This window comes from Felis catus, chromosome D1 (assembly GCF_018350175.1).
Source record: "Felis catus isolate Fca126 chromosome D1, F.catus_Fca126_mat1.0, whole genome shotgun sequence".
Taxonomy (NCBI): Eukaryota; Metazoa; Chordata; class Mammalia; order Carnivora; family Felidae; genus Felis; species Felis catus.
Genome location: NC_058377.1, coordinates 15,743,945 through 15,755,080, shown reverse-complemented (window position 1 = coordinate 15,755,080; position 11,136 = coordinate 15,743,945). Strand labels below are relative to the sequence as shown.

General features: G+C 50.4%; 1 long non-coding RNA gene across 1 annotated transcript; it reads left to right on the top strand.

Annotated features, from left to right (window-relative positions):
- Positions 1–216: 216 nt before the first annotated feature.
- LOC123380362 lies at positions 217–8,731 on the top strand. The gene is made up of 4 exons (XR_006586005.1): positions 217–2,184; positions 3,367–3,459; positions 4,032–4,132; positions 4,698–8,731. It is a non-coding gene; the product is annotated as an uncharacterized LOC123380362 (long non-coding RNA).
- The last annotated feature ends 2,405 nt before the right edge of the window (positions 8,732–11,136 follow it).

The following is an 11,136-nucleotide window of genomic DNA, read 5'->3' as shown; positions in this document are numbered from 1 at the left end:
GATTATTGAGTAATCAAGGAGGACTTCCTGGGAGAGGTGATTGTTAAGTGGCAGCCGTAAAATGGTGCGAAAAGGAGGATATAAGTGAACTGGGTAGAGTGTGCGGGTGGGTGGGTGGTCTCAGACTCTGACTTCTTGAGGGGGTCAAGAAGGGACGGAGGGTGGGGGACACCGGCAGAAGGCACGCCTCAATGGCATCACAGTCTGGAGAAAGCACAGGGGTTTGCTGTTGCTGGTTTCAGGTGGCAGGGCTGGGGTGGGGGGTGGCACCGTGTGGTACAGATGGAGGGAGGCGGTTGGGATAGAGCCACTGGCCGGCTCCTTTAGAAACCAGCAGGTGGGGTGTGACTTTGCCCACCCTCCCTGGCACGACTCCCAGGTGTCTTGGAGGCGCTAGGCCTGGAGGTGCTCACTCGCAGGCTGCCGGGCCGGCCCCGGAAGCCACAGGCGGGCATGTTGGACCAGAGACACAGGAAGCAGGGACGCCCTTCCCTTTTCTTCTCTGAGCCCTCCTGAATGGATGGAGCCCACCGTCCCTGTCGGGGGAACCGGGTCCAAGGCGGACGGGGTGTTTGAGACCACAGGTGAGATGAGTCCTGTTGTAGTCCCTTCCAGGCCAAGGAATTACAGACTTCCGCCTCCATGTGAATAAGACGCAGGTAAACCCAGCACGCTGGGTGGGGATCAGGCATCTGTGTAGATGCTGGTAGAGGAGGTGCTGGTGGCCGTTTCGGCCACAAGAGGGCGCACAGGCTCCAGGAACGGTTTCTCAGGGCTGGCCAATAAGGGGTCCAGGAGGGGTGGCTAGATGTGAGAGCATTGGCTGCAGATGGGACACCGGGACTCAACTCTCACTTTTCAGAATCACTCTGTCATTGTCCCTAGCACGAGGGCCATCCGTGGGTTCATTGATGTAAGAAGCATTTGCCGAGAACCTGGGGTGGAGGTGGGGCCGGCTCTGAGCCAGCAGGCTCTGGGGAGGTAGAGTCAGACAAGCCCACGTGGATGTTGTGGGGGAGCAGACAGTCTGGGCAGGGAGTCTGACCGTCAAAACTGCAGTCTCCGTGTGGCGTGTCTGTGCTGTGACAGAGGGACATGCCGAGTGCAGTGGGGGCGAGTGTTGATTCTGCTTGCGACTTGGGAAAAGGCTTCCCGCTGTGGGTAGTATTTGCTGTGGGTCTTGAAGAGTGAGTAGGAGTTCATCAGGCCAAAAAGTTAGGGAAAAGGCAGTCCCGGCAGGGGAATGTCGTGAGCCGGGGCCTGGAGGCAGGAACCCAAGCTGGCTAGGCACGTGAATGTCCGCTGGGAGGAGGCTGGCTGGCAGAGGGTGTTGGCTAACTGGGTTGGGGGCGAGATGGGGAGGGAGGAGTCTGGGCAGATCCAGGTTGTGTGGGGCCGGAAGCTTCTAAGGTTTTGGAGGCTTCTTGGAACACGAACACCAAACTGGGCAGAGGGGCTTGGAAGGGTGCACCTAAGCGAGAGATCTGAGGCTTAAGCTTATTAGCTGCATGGAAAATCCCCCTGTGCGTGGGAGACACATCTGTGACATCTTCCCTGCTTCCTTTTAGATTTCCTGCCTGCCCTCAGCAGCTGGCTTCCCTCGGGCAGCAAAGAGTTTCTGCTTTCTCCCTCCCTTCACGGGTGCCCCGGAGCCTCCGGCAGTGGTTCGGGACCAGATTCACGAAACCAGAGTCTGGGGCTCTCCTGGAGGCAGGGAGGCCGCGCTGTTCTGCTGGGGGAGGGGGCTGGGGATGGCTTTTCACACCCAGTCTATGCAAATAGTGGCCCACAATTTTTGCGCGGGGCGTCTGTAACTCTGTCCAGGTTAACACCTTAAATAATTCACAGGTGTGGAGCATTTTCTGTGGCCCAAGCACTATTCACACCTCGCCGCACCCGGGTGAAGGGCAGGTAAACCGTTCCCGCCGCAGAAGGCTCATGATTGGCCCAAGGATACCTGGCGTGCTGTACCCTGGCGGGTGGACCTCATGCTCGGCGCCCTCGCTGCTTCACCCTGTTGCCTCTGGCTCGCTGTCAGCTCGACAGATACTTAACCCCGAGATCGCTTTTCTTGGGCACCTGCACAGGGCAATGATTCAACATGGAAGTGAAACCACAAATGATGTGGCTGGCTTTGATACTCTCCTGTCTTGCTGTGTTTTGATGGTAAAGGCATACGCACAGGTAGGGTGGAGCTTGACCGCCTTTCTGACCCTGTCTGTGTCGACACGGTGGTGAGAGCACGTTCTCACCTTTACCCCCTTCCTGGGCTGATGGGAGCGCTCACACCTGGGTGACCTCTCCATCTCAGGCTGTCACCCGTGCAACAGATCTCTGAGACTCAGCACTGATTTATTTGCAAGATTTCCTAGGTGGCTTGAAGCCTGTATTTAATTTGGGCGTCTCAGCCAGGGCAGGGCGAGGAGAGGGGTGGCTGCTAATTCCAGCGGCTTCCATCAAGCAAGCAGTACTAAGCATCTGCTGTGTTAGACACTGTGCGAGCCCCGTGAGGATAGAGCTGAATCAGCCGCACCTTGTCCTCGCGGCTCGCTTCGGCATCTGCCTGTTCCGGGTACGGAACTGGGCGGGGAGAGGGCAACATGGACGAGCAGCCAGCCATGTGTCTGTGCACGAGAAGCTCACGGAATATTTCAGGGTGTCAGCAGAGAAGAGGAAAAGGCCTGACATCATCTTTACAAAACTGGGAAGGACAGTTTCTTTGCTTCTGGTGCCATCAGCTTCAGTGAAAAGCAGTGGCTTTGACCTGCCCTGATTCTTGGCCCCAGACACAGGCAGAGATGAGCCTCTGACCGTCTTCACAAAAATGTAGAGTAGAGCCTTCTCTCTCCGTCTCTCTCCTGCGTCCCCTGATGGCAAGGATCAGAAATGGTGGAGTATGTGGAGTCCAAGCGTATTTCTGCTCCTGGACAAGGTCTTTGGCAGGGACTTAAGGAAATAGGGTGGGAATGGGTCAGGGGAGGTCAGTGGAGACATTTTCTCCAAAGGCTGCACAAAGGTTTGGGAGCCTCTGGTGTGGGGTTTAGTACACATCAGGGTGAGTAGGGCTACAAGAGAGAGAAAAGGGGGGGGGATCACCCAAGGATTCAAGTGTTTCTAGATGCTTCAAGGCCAGATGCAGAAAACCCCAAAGCCTCCGAACCTGCAACCGTACAAAACAGCCCGAGTTTAGTGTATTGTCTGCAACATGCACGACTCAGCCTGTGCTGTGGCCAGGAAGCAAGAGGCTTGGGTGATAAGGATCACCTCTGAGGCTAGAGGACCCCTGGGGTGCTCAGAATGAGTACCTGCCTCTGTGTGTGTGTCAGCTGTCTCCCCTCCTCCCTTCTCCCCCTAAACATCTGGCAGACATCAACAAGAAGAGTCAAAGAGCGAAAGCCTCCTTGCCCTTGAACTTTCCCAGAAGCTGCGGGAGCCTGGAGACAGCAGAGGTGGCTGATGGTCGGTATGAGTGGCTGAGAGCCAGCGCTCTAGCTCGCCTGGGCTGTGCATGACTTCTGGTCCCCTCGAGCAGGGGCCTGGCTTTGGGCAGGGGCCTCAGCGCAGGTACCCCTGGCTGGCCCTGCAGCACCTGCTCTTTGCAGGCTTTGGAGCTTTGGGACCTCTGGGGCCACCCCATGCCTAGGATAATACCTGGGAGAAAGAAAATGCTGTGTGATTTCCCAAAGCCCTTTTGTCTTCCCTCGTATGAGTCTCTCAACAGTGCCACGAGGCATACATATATCAGTTATTAGCTCTTCATTTGACGGAAGATGAGCTTGAAGTTCCCAGTGGCTCACCCAGGATTGCACACTAGTGTGTGCTGGGGCTCCAGGGCGCGTCCCTCGGAAGGTAAGCTCTGTGCTCCGTCTGGGACTCTGAATGGACTTTACAGAGCCTCCCTAAACCCTTTGCTCCTGAGAAGCCTGGGTCCTCCAGTCCCTAGAGACCCTGATGCAGCAGAAGGTAGTGTGAACTCAGTGGGACGGGTGCCCCCAACAACTCCTCAAACCGTCCCTCCCTCCCTCCCTCAGCATCTGGTCGGGGAGATACAGTTTACGCAGAGGAAGTGTTGACGGCACTCCGGGCAGGTGGAGTCAGATCCTGCCCGGTTTTTTGATCCCACCTCCCACCCGTAAGCCATTTTGAGTATACACTTGGGTATTTATGTATTTATAAATTATATTTGTATTATGCTCTAGTGTAAATGGCCATTAATCACACACACACACACACACACACACACACGCGCACGTGCACACACGGGAGAAAGATGGGACAAACCTGCAAGAATACAGGATTACAGCTTCCTTTGAAACGCTCCCAGAGGGCGAGGGCGGTTTACCTTCACTCTTTGTGGACTGCCCTCTCGCCCCGCACCCCCCCCCCCCCCCCCCCCCAGGCCAGAGCTGTCCCCTTCTCTGGCTCACCGTGGCATCGTCCCCGTTGCAGCTCATGCCGGGGCAGTGGCCACACTCCTGCCCTTGAGGTAGGGCTCTCATGTCCAGAGCCTGCTAACAGCATCAGGGAGACACTTGTCTCCTGTTGCCCCAAAGGCTGCTGCTTGCAATGTCCCATGGAGAGTTGAGTGAAACGGCACTGTTTTTTTTTTTTTGAAGCTAAAATAATACTTGTTACAAAAGTAGCACGTTATGATTATTGACAAAACTGCTGTGGTTTTTACTTGTTCTTTTTTGCAGCTCTTCAGCTTGGAGGCAGGCCTGAGTTGTGGGCGGAAGGAAATGTGAGGGGTGGTTTCCCCTCCCTAACCTTACCCAGGGCCTGTGGCATGTTGTTCCTTGAGGACATTTTCCTTCCCAGAGGGCATCTCTCTGTCTTCTGGGCTGGCCTGGTGTTCGGCCATTACTCATAAGCTTAATCCAGAGCTGTGGTTTTCCACCCACTTTGTCACCGGTGCCTTACCTCCAAGCCACTTGTACTGTTGTTTATTTTTTTTCTTAAACCTGGCTCACTTGCAAGAATTGAATCTCTTGTTTCTTGAAACTTGTCCTAAGTCACGAAATGCACAAAATCCAGACCTGCTGTGCTTAATTTCTCTTCTTAAACACATTAAGATACATGCACGACTATTAAAAACATGGCACCAGGCACCGGCATAATCTCCTCCTGATCGCCCGTGGGTGCACCCACGCTCTGGGGAAGACCGATGTGGAGGGGCGGTGGGGGAATCCTTGGCCAGGTTCCGTCTGAACCCGAAAGCCACCTCCTAAAACACCGTTGACAAGTCTTGAAACACTCAGGGATGCTGTCGCCATTCCACACGTCCCAAGACACAGACCCTGCCCAGCAAACCTTAGGCACTAAAACTGGTGCCCCGGGGTGGGGGTGGAGGGCTACAGTGATCCCCAGCTCACGGCAGTCATTTACTTAAGCTGATGTAATGGCACCTTGGCCTTGAGTCGCCTAAGGTGAGTGACCACAGTTTATACCTCAAACTGGCTGAGACTGGCTGCAGATGTATGATGTATGCCTCCCCCTAGATGATGTTTTGGCTCTACTGAGACTCCGTCAAGGCTCTGTTCGGACCACAAGAGCTTTTGGGTGTCATTTGTCACGAAGGCCCTAGAATGTCAACCTTACCACCCTAGCTCAGGGCCAGGGCTCCGTCTATGTTTTCTCTGTCATCAGATACCCATTGGATCCCTTCTCTCAAGATCGCCACGTGAGGAAGTGGGGGCTAGCTCTCAGTAGTCCGCGTGCTCCTAACGTTCGCTTATTAGAAGTGGGGCTGGCTTCTAACTTTCTCATTGACTTTATCTTGCTCAGAGAAGTATTAAAACCAAGTATTCTTGGGACTAGAATCTATCAAGACACCTAAATAGCTGTTTCTCTTAAAGGCTCACTGAAAACAATACACTGACAAACCTAAACATCTTTGTGTCCAACCTTAAGTATATTCACTATGACTTTCTCACCTTCTTCCTCTTCGGTGTGAAGTAACCAGAAAGATTTTCTTTGGGAACCCCCTATGCCCTCATATAATAGACTTTGGTGGACCCATCGCGCTGTCCTTCACACCCAAATGGTGGCAGTCTGCCTATAAGAGAGATCCCTTGGGGGCTTATTGAAAATTACTGATTCCTGGGCTCCCACTCCGCAGAGTTCGAGTAGACAGGTCTGGAATGGGTTCCAGGTAGCTCCATTCTCGGAAGGATCCTTAGGGGACTCTGAAGCATTTGGGGGCACCTGCTCTCCACTTGCCCTGACTTGCCTAAATTTTGGAGAGAGCTTGACTCAAGCCTTAAGCTGGGGTCTGTGTTACACAGGGGTGTCTTGAGGCCCAGGGCTGAGTAGGCAGGGAACCAGTGGATATCAAGATTGCATTTCTGCCTGGGCAGTTGGTTACCAGGACTAAGAAGCTGTTGAGGTTTCCTCCTCCATAAACCCTACCATTACCATAAAGGGTGATGGTTATCTTCCTGTGCGCTTTGGAAAGAGACTGTATCCATCTAATCTAAGAGTGCCATCAAATCATGTGGCGTCACTTAAAGAGCAAGGGCCCCACCGCTCAGCCTTGTTGTAGGTCCTGCGAGATGGTGATCCGTCTGGAGACCATTTCTGCCTACCCTCATTCTTATATTGAAATCAAAGGCAGGCTTTTGAACAATGTCGTCAGATGGTGATTGCTGTGTGGGCTCATGTGGCTTGGTGCCTAGCTGATTTCTGTCCTGGGGGTCAAATGCAAAGATAGATGAGTGCAAAGCTGCTCACTCTAATGCTGTTCTAGATTTGACCTTCCGAAGGAAAGTGACCTACTGAATATCTATTACGTATCAGTACGTGTATGTATCCTACTACCCCGCATTCTCCCACATACCTCCTTTCAATCTCCACAATAGCCATGGGAAGTTAATATTTTTATGTCCACTTTGATACAGGCAAGGATTGAAACTTGATCTTGTTCACAGTAACAGTGTTTCACTCTGCAGATGGCCTGGTGCTCTCACGCCATAATGTCACATCACTAAAGCGAGTACTCTGGTGGCCAAGAATTAGGAAGAGCTGTCTGAAATCTGCTGTCTGCTCATTCGGGCCACTGGATCAAAAGAATGGGAGAAAGGTTAAAGTTTGAGGGGCAGTAAACGTATCATTGTGTTGTTTTGTTTTTTTTTTTAATTAAATTTTAAGAACAGTTTTAGGTTCCCAGCAAAATTGAGAGGAAGATACAGAGATTTCTCATAAACACCGGTGGGAACACTTGCAGAGCTTTCTGTAATATTAACATCCCAGAATGCTACATTTGTTACCACTGATGAAGCTGCACTGATGCATCATCATCCCACAAAGTCCATAGTTTATACTCCATAAGCATTTCTTTTGTAAAAAATAAAAATGGCATGAAATTGCTGATATCTGTTCTTGACTTACAAAAATGGCAATTTTATGTGGTTCACTTAATACAAAGGCAACGTTGAAAATCTCTCTTCACTCCTACCCCTACCCCACTCCCACACAATTAGAGGGTCCTTTCTGTGTGTGCATGCGCACCAGTGTGTGTATAAATAGGATCATACTGTATCCTTTTGCGACTTGGATTGGTCTTTTAAAAATGGCGTTGACTTTTTAATTTGGCTTTAATTTGGAGTAATTGAAGTAAAAAAGAAATACAGCTGACCCTTGACCAACACAGGTTTGACCTGCCTGTGTCCTCTTATATGCAGATTTGTTTTTCTCCTGCCAAAAGCTATACTGTTTCCATTTGGTTTATGGCTTGGGCAGGGCTAGAAAGCTGCCTAGGGGCTGCGGGTAGAGGCTCTGGCAGAAGCCCCCACGCCAGGGGGTGCAGAAGGGCCCCTCAAAAGCCGTGGGCTCCGGAGGCTGCTAGGGGGCAGGAGGGTGAGCCTCTGGAAGAGACGCTGCGCAGCCCGGCCCCCGGAGCTCAGGCGGGTGCACCCCATCTTCCTGGCGAGGTTCACCTGCTCCTCTAGGATCCGGTTTTCTGGCAAGACCCAGAGTGTGTGTGGGCGGGGCTTGCAGATCCAGAAGGGCCTGCTTTGGGGTTTTCTCCTGGGCTGGGGCGGCTTCCACTGAGTTCAGGGTTTGGCCCTGTCAGTCTTGGGAGGCTTCTGCTCGTCCTGGAAGACGGCACAGCCGCGGTGCGGGGTTGGCATCGAGGGGCTCCCAGTGCCTTGGCGCTGGTCCTCTGCCCACTGGCGGAGGAAATGCCACATCGTCGCGGTGCGAATAGAAGCCCAGAGAGAGGTAGGGAAGGAGGCCCGCAAGATGCAGGTAGACCGGGGCTGACCATGGCTGGCACTTGAGCGGAATAATTCTGCAAATCTGGAAGCTCTTGTAGCAGGTGCAGATAAGGGGCAAAGCTCCAAATCTGGTGTTGGCTGGTCCCGGAGGCAGGGGGCAGTGAAGGTGGTGGGGAAGGTAGCTCCTATCGAGGAGGTTGGAGGGTGGTTGGAGGCTGGAAGAAGGGGCGTCCCTGGGTGGGTTCCGTCCAAATACTTGTTGCAGCAAGAGACAGACCTGAGGGACCTAGGGTCACACTGTCTATACAGGTGTGTTTGTTTGTTGCTGCACCGTGCTGCAAACGTATTTTCCTTATGGTTTTCTTAACATTTTTCCTAAGCCGAGTTTGTTGTAGGAATACAATCTATACGTGTTATATACAACGTGTGCATATATATGTATATACATATGTATGTATATAACATATGTACGAAACATGTATTAATTATGTTATCAGTAAAGCTTCTGGTCAACTACAGGCTATTAAGTTTTGGGGGGAGTCAAAAATTCTACTTCGCACCCCTAGCCCTGAGGTTGTTCAAGGGTCGGGTGTAAATTTTAGGGTTCACAGTTCAGAATGAGTTTAAACGGATTGAGCGAAAAGAGCTGACGTTTGCATCATTTTATAGCATTGTTTGATAACAGGAACAATGAAAAAAAGTGGGGGGCACTCTGGGTTCCAACTGCGAAGTGTAGGCTCCATAAAACTTGATGTTTGGGGAAACAAAGGGAACCAGATTTACCAAAAGTCCGCGGAGGTCTAAACATCTTGTTTTCTATTGCCAAAGCTCTACCCCGCCTGCCCTTTGTGGCTGCTTTCACCGTTAATCCGAGTACTGAAGCCTGGGTCTTGCCCCTAGGGTTCATTATACCGAAATTTTGAATTTTAACTCTTCCGTCTGGTTTTGTTTGATGCGGTTGCTAATTTTACCGTTTGTTTTTAAGCCCCTGGCCGCAGGAAGCTAAAACCTAAAGAGACCCAACTACCTGTTAGAGCTTCCCTCTAACTGATCAAATTGGAATTTTTTTTTTTTTTTTTTTTTTTTTTTTTTTTGGTCAAAATCAATTGGTAACTGGGAGTTGGAGGAGAATCTGGAGGGAAAATCATGGTGTAGGTGGGTGGGCTAACCATTTGCAAACTTGGGTGGTTTTGGGTCGATTCATCTGCATGGTTTAGGGAGCACTGTGTTGCATAAAGAGTCATGGCTGCGTCTCCCCAGTCCCGGCAGATTTCCCAGTGACCGGCACACCTCTTTCTAGAACATGAGCAGGTGGGACCCTAACTGTAAGGATTTTGGCACCTCAGCCTTTTGCATGGGCTCTAAATGTTACGTGCCTGCACGATACCTGGATCGTACACAATCCATGTTAGTGCCTTTCTTCGAGTTTAAGGATTTAGGGACCTCTTCTTTCCAGCTGCGAGAGGGCATAATTAGAGATAAATGTAAGCTGGCATTTCATTTTTTAAAAACAGCTTTATTTAGATGTAATTTACATAACATACAAGTCGCTGTTTTGGAGTATGTAACTCAGTGATGTTTAGTGTATTCACACGTATCTGCCACTATAGTCACAGTCGATTTTAGAACGTTTTCATCACTTCAAAAGACCCCCCCCCCACCAAATCCCATACCCTTTATCTGTAAACCCCCTTACCTTCCCGTCCCTCCCACCTCGTACCCCTAAGCAACCAATGACTGGTTTCTGCCTCTGTGGATTTCCCTGTTCAAGACTTCTATATGAATGGAACTGTATAATATGGACTTTGGTGACTGACTCCTTTCCCTTGGTCCATCCAAGTAGTTTATCACGTATCAGTACTTTATTCCTTTTTATGGCCAAAAAGTATTCCATTGTACGGATATAACACATCATGTTTTTCCGTTTGTCGTTGATGAACATTTGGGTTGTTAATGTCTTTCAGCTATTAGAAACAGGGCCGCTGTCAACATTCATGTACATATTTTTGTGTGGGTATATTATGTTTTCATTTTGGGCTTCTGCCTGGGAGTGGAGTTGCTGGGTCGTGGTAACTCTGCTTTGAAGGACTGCCAGATTATTTTCCAAAGAGGCTGCACCATGTTATTTCTGTCAGCATTGTCTGAGCTTTCTAATTTCTCCACGTACTCACCAACGCTAACCTGACTTTGTGATTCTAGTGGATGTGAATCGGTATCTCTCTGTGATTTTGATGAGCATTTCCCTAGTGACTAATAATGTTGAGAAAATCTTTTCTTGTGCTTATTGGCCCTGAGTATATCTTCATTATAGAAATATTTATTCAGATTGTTTGCTTATTTTTATGTTGATTTATTTGCCTTTTTATAGTTGAGTTGTAAGAGTTTTTTTTTTTTTTAACGTTGATTCATTTTTGAGAGAGAGAACATGAGCAGGGGAGGGGTGGGGGGGGGGGAACAGAAGATCCGAAGAGGGCTCTGTGCTGACATCAGCAAACCTGATGCGTGGCCCAAACTCACTAACCGCGAGATCATGACCTGAGCCGAAGTCAGACACTCCACCAACTGAACCACCCAGGCACCCCTGAGTTGTAAGAGTACTTTATATGTTTTGGATACAAATCCCTTATCAGATAGATGATTGGCACATAATTTCTCCCAATTTGTGAGTAGTCTCACTTTATTGATGGTGTCCTTTGAAGCACAAAAGTTTTTCATTTTCATGAGGTCCAATTTTTTTCTTTCATCGTTCATGAAATGCTCACTCACACTTCGGGTATCTTATTTAAGAATCCTTAACCAGGGGCGCCTGGGTGGCGCAGTCGGTTAAGCGTCCGACTTCAGCCAGGTCACGATCTTGTGGTCCGTGAGTTCGAGCCCCGCGTCGGGCTCTGGGCTGATGGCTCAGAGCCTGGAGCCTGTT